At 36.9% G+C, this 9,885-nt stretch overlaps 1 pseudogene; it reads left to right on the top strand.

The window, feature by feature from the left end:
* The first annotated feature begins 1,709 nt into the window (after positions 1-1,709).
* Positions 1,710-1,826, top strand: LOC145244035 (5S ribosomal RNA; annotated as a pseudogene).
* The last annotated feature ends 8,059 nt before the right edge of the window (positions 1,827-9,885 follow it).

The following is a 9,885-nucleotide window of genomic DNA, read 5'->3' as shown; positions in this document are numbered from 1 at the left end:
ATAACACGGACACAACAGAAAATGTTTGAGCTTTAATCAAATTAATTTCAATGCAGTTATTCAGTTTACAAGTTTCTATTCAGAAAAAGGAAAAAATTACAACGCATCTCCAAATGCAGATAACTGTTTGAATCTAGTTTTGCTGATACGTAATTATTGCAGGAAGGGTTAAGCAATGGATTCTGGAAACACAAATATAAGAGAATGAAAAAGATTAATGATCTCACTTTATTTACTATCGGATCACAGAAGAGATATTGCAAGTCTGACTCTGCTCTATTTTTTTACTAGCATGGTTGCCCGGCATTGCCCAGGTGTTCCGAGGTGTGTGTTGAGCAAAAAACAAAAAAAAGTGATGGCGGGCAGGCAGGCTCGAAGTACCGCGAAGGAGGAAAAGAACATGAAAAAAAATGTGACGTCTTTGCTGTTGCGCTCATCGTCAATTCGGAAGTGACATATGTTTAAATTAAGGCTAGTCAATCGAAAAGAGGAGATGACTTTCGAAAATATTGGCGAAAAAAAGCGACCCCTCCTTGTAAAAAAAGTGCCCAGTTGAGGATGAAGGAGTTAACGGTTTTAGCCAATTTTTCGATATTTGTCGTCCGAGGGGTTGAGATTCAAAACGATACCAATCTCGTGAAAATCTGTCGCTTCTGTCGACGTAATATAAAAACATGCATACCTTTAAACAAACAGGTGAGATTTATATTATAGATGATGCGTGCTCGACTGAGTTTCTCTCCTGCCCCGTAAAACATTTGTAAAAAATACTCGTCTAGCTGCAACAACCGTCAACTATTTCCCTAATTCTTTATCTGTGCTTAAAACTAAACGAAAATTATTTTTTAGAACTACTTGACTGTGTAACGAGATACCACAGCGGTTTTTACCAGCTGACTTCAACATAACCGTTTTCAAGTTTACTGTAAACAAATACTTGAGCCATCCTCTTAAATAATCAAATTTTACCTAAGTTCCATCATTACTGACCAGTACAATGTTGTCTCACCAGACACCTGACGCTGAATAATACACCCTTGAGTGACCTTTGGGCCTTAATAAGCAATGCCCACCCACACACTCATACCCTAGGAAAAAAAACAAGTGAAGCATGCATGGTCCCCCGTAAGTGCACAGTGAACAAGGCCTAAAAAAATGACTTGGATCAGCATTTGCCCTATCCCCATTTAGCCCCAAAAGTCCCCAGGGGACATCAAATCCTAGTGAAAATGAACAAACGGTGCAGTATTAGGCCTTAACATATGTAAATTGTAGTTCTGCACCATGCAAAAAAAGAAATAACTAAGTCCATCATTTGCCCCCCCCCCATTTAGCCCCAAAAGTTCCCGAAGCTTAACATATTTAATTTGAGTTCAGCACCATGCAAAACTGCTAAATAGACATACACAGAAAATTTTGGATAAATATGGTAAGATAGTCCCAAAAATGGAGTATTTTTATTTGCCCTAAAATAACCCATGGGGAACACCCAAGAGGATTGCAAAGTATAAGCAAACAAAATTATATAGAAATCAGTTTTACAACTTTTCAGAAAGTTTTATAAAAATCCAAGTCATGTATTTTTTTTTAATAAGCACAAAAATGTCAACTTTAGCCATTTAACATGAAAGCCCCCCCCCCTAGGAGTACAACCGGAGTTTTCCGGAAAATCTGTTTTGTTGCTTTTTTACTCATATCATTTTTAATGTTTGTACAGCACAATCACGTTGACACACCGGTTCTCGCCAGATCACCGAAGTTAAGCAATGTTGAGCCTGGCCAGTACCAGATGGGTGACCATTTGGGAAGGCTAGGCGCTGTATGTACATTCTGGGAAGGTTGGGCATTGGGCCAGCACCCTCACCCCGTAAAAAGAACTCAGTCGCTACAAAAGCATCTACAAAGTTGTAGATGGCCTATGCCCCTTAGGGGCTCAAGGCTATGATGGATAATAATGTTTAATGTCTGTGCAAAATTTCAAAAAATTCCAAAGCGCAGTTATTGAGAAAAGTGCAAACGGACCAACAGACAAGGGTGAATTTACAGGTCCACCCTCCTTTTGTTGGGGGACTAAAAAACAAATATTATGTTAAAATATTGTTTCTTACGTTAGTTAATCAGAAGCAGAGGAAACACATGTCTTTGCAATTTTGAAAAAAAATAAAAGAACCATTTCAATTACAGTTCTGAATTTTTGGGATGAGGATTGGTTATTCCTATTATTTGTAATCTTTAGACTACTATTCTCATCCGCAAGGACTCCTGGTGCTGTGGTTAGAGTGTTTGGAAAAATCAATTGTAAAAGTGATATTTTTTTTAAGGTTAAATTCTCAGGGTAGATGACCGAAAAATACAACTGCGAATTACTTAGAACCTCTATCCAGTCATGGCTGACAGAACAAGAGCATGCTAGTCCCGTGAAGTAAATAAATGGTTCCATTCGAAATTCCGTCCAAATTCCAGAATTCAGCAGAAAAAATCTCGAGTTTGACAAGATGCACTTGAAGAATGTCGTAGGTTAAGTCGACTGGAACGTTGTGAAAATCACACTCAAGATGAGGACAGTAGTCCGATGAATCCAAATAATACGAATAACCGTTTCAATATTTTGTGTCTACTGCTAGGAGTCAATCAAATTCATATTTAAAGAATCTGTTTTTTGTCTTCAACCTGCCACAAGAAAAAAGTCATCAAAAACTGTTTCTGGTAACCGACCAGATAGCCACAAAGCAAATATAAATCAACTTTTGTTTCCCGAAGATATTTTCCAATATATTTTAATCATACAAAATGCATGCTAAAATATTCCTCGTCCTTAGGATTATATTTGAAAAAAACTTCCGTTTTAACTGTTCTCACTAAGTGACCCATCTTCTGTGATATTTCTATTTATCACTTTCACCCTCTCTCACTGTTGTTCTATTCCTTCCTATCATTTATTAGTGTGTATCGCACTTGCTTTTATCTTTCTCTCTGAAGGAAAGAACAAATAAAAACTGAAATAGTCCAATCTAAACAACAGGGAATATCATCACTAACAGTAATTCTATTTAACCCATAACCGAGGAGAGAACGATGCGTGGGAGGGGGAGCGTACATAGCAATTAGAAAGACTAATTTTTGATATCGACTTTTTATTAAAAAAAAAATTGTTGACTAACTTTGTAGATTAACTTTTCCAAATTCAGACAAAATAACCCACACTCAGTGTGATCCGTTGAGTCATTCACTATCACTAATATATTTATATTGAGGAGTGAGAACAGGCGCAGACAAATGATTTGATGGATGTGTAATGTGAGTCTTAAAGACATGCTTAATTCTGTTGACCTCAAAGAAAGATTAAATCTGACAGTATAGAGCGATGTGTTCGGAAAAGAAGACTTCCATGGTATGGTCATCTTAAAAGAATTGATAAGCGCTCTTGGGTTAGTAATTGTAGAACATTTCACCTAGCAAGGCTAGTTGGGAGGGGTAGATAAGGAAAAGCTGGCTAAAAGTAATAGTGATGGACTTAAGAAATAAATTAAAACCTGGCCAGAGATAGCTTGGTTTGAAAGTCAATTTTCTAGAAGTCGTTAAGCATATAGCAGAAGGTCAAACAAGTGTTAAACTGAATATGATGATGATGATACAATAACGGTTAAAAACCAGAGATAAATTAGTTTTGAAGTCAATTTTGTAAAAGCAGACAAATATTTGCCAGCATGTAATTGTTTTTTTTTTTTTTTTAATATTAATCCAAAGAAAGTTGACCTGTTCTTATAATCTTCTAATTTTGACTTGTTCTGATAATCAACACGTAACGTCAACATCACAAATTACACACGTGCTAACATGTAGACACCGTTGCGAAGGAGACAAAGACGAGGAATAGGAAAGAAATTCAACTCGTTGTTTCAAGTTTTAACAAATGACCTCTATTCTTCTTTCTCCGGCCAACGCGTGACTTCTCGTCTCGGTTGTGACGTCACACAAGTGTCTTTAACGTGATCATGTGTCTGCACACACGTTCGTTTTATAATCTTTTTTCCTTGTCATGACGTGATCTCGCATACGGCTTGATCATTTGCATACAGCTGCGACATGCGCGCACATACTCTGTTACAAACAAGCAGGAAGATCCAATGTTGTCCGGGATTGAATGAGTAACACTACTACGTCTTTTTTTCACTATGTTTAGATCACCACTTTTTTTTAATTTTTACTGTCTCTTGTTTCGCCCACTAATAAAGCCAGAAGAAGTAAAAAGGTTTGAAAACTCTAAAGCAGTGTCTTGTATATATGATTTAAATTTTATTAGAATCAGATATACGCATCTGCAGTTTTAAGGTAGTTCATGGGGATTTAGTACATAGAGGATAACATAGAGATTTGAACCAGCTTCTATAGTCTTTCTTGGGTGTTGCGGACCAGGAGATATAATACCCTAGCTCACCACAAAAAAATAATGAAACGAATGGTCTATAGTTTGGCGTGTAGACAAAGAAGAGGATAGAGGTTAAGCTGTACGCCATGTTAGCAGTCAGCTACGCGGTGGTGTTCTCAGGGACCAGTAGTAGATAGAGAGAGAAAGAGTGAGAATGTATACATACGGTCTGTTAGCTCGTGCCCTATACATAGTCGCAGGGGTGTTGACGCGCGCGCCTCCCGAAAGGGAGGCGGTTGGTTAGCCCAACCTCTCTGGTCGAGAGCTGGTCCTAAAAGAGAAAGAAGCCGGTTATTGCTCTTTGTTTTATACTCGTTTCCGGAGTGTCTTTTGCGCATGTGTATATTTCCCTAGAAAGCGGAAGTGACGTCGTCCATATGTGCGTTCTTGTGCGCGTGTGTGAGTACACGTGTATACGTTAGCGTGTGTGTATATATACGTGAATGTGAGTGTATGTACGCGAACGTGAATATGTGTACGTGTGTGGACATGTTTGTGTGCGCGTATGTATATGACATAGCTTGAAATGTGAATGTGTGTTTTTGTGCGAGACTAGAAAAGGCTCGCACATGGGTAATTTTTTACGTAACGTTTAAATTTAATCAAAATAGGATATATTTGAACTTTTAAAAGAAGTCGCCCCTATATCTCTATTAAGGGAGCACTTCTAATGCAGTACTATTTCTGTTGTTATTTATTATTGTTGGGTTTGATAGTGTATTTTCTCACACGTAAATCTTTTTTCGAAATCCCATCGCCACTGTTGTGTCTGTATCAATAACAACACGAACGCAGAAAGTAAAGGTAAAACAAATATATTAAGACGGATATATAATACATATTTACAAACGTGCAGTTGTACTGCAGTTGGAAGATTGTCCGGCAGAGGGCGTGTTAAAGTCTTTCATGGAGCAACCGGCACATGCGTCTTGCCTATCCGGCGTTCGAACACAGCTCCCCGGTCTTGCTGACTTGATACCTTTATCTATATCTTGTTCACCCACGTATGCTAATTAGTGGGCGTCTCCACAACAATTATGTTATCATTTTTATTTTTTAGAATGCTTTGAGATGAGACTTCATAATTTGTGTGTTCATTTTATTTTATTTATTTATTTTTTTTTTGCAGACTGTTATCCTTATCTTCCTATTTGTTGTTGTTGTTGTTTCATCACGAGCATTGTCTGGAGATAGCGGGTTCAATCCTGCCCAAAGCAGGTCAGAGGATTATTTGGCCAAAACGTGGTGAGACAACAAATATAGAAGGGAGTAACTACAAGACTCGGCATCCCTACCCCGTCGCGATTAATCACCTGAAGAAGGTCAGAGGACAAGTTGGTCGAAACATGGTGAAACAATAACTATAAAGATGGGGATAACAGTTCGAAAAAAAGTGGATACACATATTTTTGTTTTCTTTGAAAAAAATTTTACACATAAATACAATTTTAGTTTATATGTAAATTCTCTCATTTTTTTTTTGTTTGTAAAGAGAAGACGCATACACACATACAAAAAACATTGACATTTTCTAAATCTTGTATATAATTTTAAAATTCATACAGTTGTTAAACATCAGTTTGATAGGTTTGGGGAATCTAATCCATTAATGGATTAAATAGAAACTATTGTTTATATAATGCAGAATTAATTGATCTAAAAACCGATCGTATGTAATAAATATATGATTTTTTTTCTTCTCTTTTTTGCAAAAAGTAACTCGAAGAGGATCGACTTACAATAAAACCCAACCATCGGTGTTTATTATTCTCTGCTGTATTACATTTGAGTCCTTGCAGGCGACAACATGGTTGCTTTCAAGTTCAGCGCCAACAAATAATGTTGATCGATCCTCTTTCAGTTTTTTATCTTCTTGTAATAAAATAACAATCTTGTTGATCCTGGAATTGTATGTTTAAAAAAGGAAACACATTTTTCTAAGCTTATGCCTTTGTTTACATGAGTAGCAAAAAATGTAAGCTGTTTCATATTTATCAATGTGTTTACGCTAAATTAAATATAGTTTTTAACCTTCCCATAGAATAGTTAAGCATTCAATTGGCAATCACATTAACACTTATCCTCGAATGGACTTTGGCCTTGGCAATTGGTGACATGCTAGTGTAAAACACAAAACAAAACAAAAATCGATCAACATTGTTTTAAGCTTATAACTTTGCATATTATTTGGATTAATGTCCGCATCTTGTGTTATATTCAGAATATTTCGGTCGATGTAACCTCCAGCCTTCTTCAGGTTCATTTTGTCAAACTCTGAAATCTACACGGAATTTCAACTGGAATTCTTTATATAATCTACGAGTTAGCATGCCCTCGTTCTGTCAGTCATGTCCTAAGTAGTTCACTATGGTATCATACTTTAAACCTCAAGAATAGTGTGTCTTACTATAAAATTTTACCAAGTACTTTATCCACTACGCCACATTTCGAACGTACACATGTCTTATCAAAAAACCTACTGCTGATTTTATATTCAGACTCTTTCTGCTTGTCCGGAGATAAAACTTCCCAAATGCATTTGTGGTATTTGGCTGTATAAAGATGTTAACTTTGGTAAAAACCGGAGTGATCTTTCTTTAATCGGATTTCTTTGATCATTGATATTTATCAGAGGCATTCCAATACAAAACCTATCAAAGAACATTCAGAGACATATAAAGTACATTTGTGGGAAATTTTAGAAAAAATCGGCCTAGCTGTTTCAGAATCCATAGGAAACTCTCTCTCTCACATACACACACACACAAAGTGTCTTTTAGATAGAAGTAGAAATAATTAATGAAAACATAGCTTATAACTTTGTTTACATAAATAACAAAAAACATAGTCAGTTTTCATTTGAAACTGACTGTTGGATTATCAAATACTTGGGCCAACTTGGCCATCATGGCTCATAAGCAAAGACAAGTTTTTTTTCTTTTTTTTCTTTACACTCTTAATGTATACGACTGCATCACCTTCCAACCTGAAATGAAATATGAAATCAGGATCATCAAACTAAGACTAGAATGAAGGAGGACGTACTTATTCACTTGAGTGACCCTCATATATTGACCTGCTTTTATTGGTTTACGGTGTATTAAACTTGAGTCTCTCCAGCATATTGGCATGGGTAGGCATGCTAAGGCTGTTTGATTTCAAGCCAAAGAATCTCTGACTGCTTCATAACATATCAATTATGAATCCTAGGCATTTATCTTGTCTCTAGGAATGATAAATTTATCCAGGCCAAGGCACTAGAACAAAGTCCTTCATATTGGCTGACGGGTGGATATTTATTATTGTCATATATTCACGTGTTTATTGTTCCAGTATCTAGGTAGATGCGCGTATAATTTAAACACCGCAAGCATTGGTCAGGGGTTTAAAGAAAAGACTGTAAAAAGCACTTGGTAGAGCACATACTTCAGCCAGCATTCAGCAAGAGCAATATATATATATATTTTTAATTTAATAAACTAGCAATAATATACTCCCTCTGCTAGGATAGTTCTGCTTGTATATATGACAAACGAACATGATCTACACTACGGCTTCAAGAGAAAGAGTAAAGCCTGGGAGGAAAGTTTCCCTTACTGATGAATGGATACTACACTACCTCCTCCAAAAAGTGGTAATGTCTGAAAGGATGGTCTCCTGACAACAGAACAGATACTATGCTAATACCTCTCCCATAAAAAGGTGATGGTAATCACTAGGAGGAATGTATCATAACAACAGAAATGATTCTCTCCCTTCTCTTCAATAATTCCTAGGGCATCATATCATGCTGACAAAACAAATACTACACTATCTCCTTTTTCAACGAAAAGGAGGAGATAATGCCTGGAAGGATAGTATCATGATCAAAGAACATATATTACGCTACCCTAGTTTTAAAAAAGTATAGTAAACTGAATTGAGCATTAAAAGATAGTAATATTATAGTATAGCTTCGGCTCCAGACAGATATGAAATCGCCATTTGTCATAGATTTCAAATAAAATAAATATTTATTGAATATGATTTTTTTTCTCTTTGTGACAAAAGCGTCGTTCAAGTATAAATTCTAAATATCAGTGTAGTAAGCTAATTTCAACGCCGATTTCTTTTCTTTTTTTAAATAAACAAATATTTGTTTATAAAGCGAACTTTTCGACATCATCACGTCTTCGTCAGGATAGACACAGATTTCTAAAAATCTTTTTTCTCCCTCGTCGTATGGCATGGTGCCACTAAGAAAATCAAGACCTGTGCGGTGTTAATCCATATTGTCTATTCTGACATAAATGTGATGATGTCGAAAAGTTCGATTTACAAAGAAATAGATGTTATTTTTGAAAAGTCTGCATTTAATTGGCTTACTAAACTTACATTTTGAATACCTATTTTTTGAGGGGGGGGGGAAATTTCCTTACAAGATTTGAACTTGTCTGACGGACAAAGGCACTATACCAATTATTACAATAGTTCTGATGATAGAAGCCGATTTATTGCTAAACAAAGTGCTATCTATTTTTCCCCTCATTTACTTTATTATGAAATTTTAAATGGTCATATAATGCACAATAAATAGTTGAATGTTTTACAAATTTTAACCTTGAGGAGTAAGCAGCCTATTTCCAAATGAGGAATCATTACCCTATATAGGATTGATATACGAAGATGGAAGATCGGCGCATTGCTATTCGCCAAATAGCCCAATATGTCAAGATTAGTACAGGGTCTGTGGAAACTATAATTCATGACCATTTGCATATGCATAAGGTGTCTACCAGATGGATTCCCAGGTTGCTCACACCATTCCAGAAGCGAGAACGCGTCGAGTGCTCGAGGATCAATTTAGAGTTGTGCCAAGAAGATGAGTCAAAGTTTTTCAAAAGACTGATTACACAAGATGAAACCTGGGTCCATCCCTATGATCCAGAGACCAAAGCCTAGTCAATGCAGTGGAAGCACTTGGACTCACCACTTCCAAAGAAGGCAAGGGTGCAGCCCTCCGCTGGCAAGGTCATGCTCACAGTCTTCTGGGACCAGGACGAAGTAGTGATGACAGATTTCCTGGCAAAGGGTACCACAATTACAGGAGCCTATTATGCTTCACTTTTGAGGAAATTAAGGGAAGCTATCAAAATCAAGAGGCAGGGCAACATCAGCAAATGTACCCTCCTCCTGCAGGACAATGCTCCGGTCCACAACTGGCATGTCGCCAGATCAGAAGCACGGGTGTGTGGTTAGGAAATTCTCCTCATCCTCCTATTCTCCTTACCTTGCACCATCTGACTTTCACCTCTTTCCATCCACGAAGTTGTTTTTGAAAGGAAAGCGTTTCCCAAATGATGCAGTCTTGATTTCTGAAGTCACGTCGTGGTTGGAGGACCAACCTGGGGTGTTCTACAAAAACGGTCTCCAGAACTGCATCAAACGATGGAAGAAATGCATAACTCTGGGCGGTT

This window comes from Euprymna scolopes, chromosome 22, assembly GCF_053919585.1.
Source record: "Euprymna scolopes isolate OS-2025 chromosome 22, ASM5391958v1, whole genome shotgun sequence".
Lineage (NCBI taxonomy): Eukaryota > Metazoa > Mollusca > Cephalopoda > Sepiida > Sepiolidae > Euprymna > Euprymna scolopes.
Note: the sequence above shows the minus strand (reverse complement) of the source record. Positions and strands in the feature narration are given on the sequence as shown.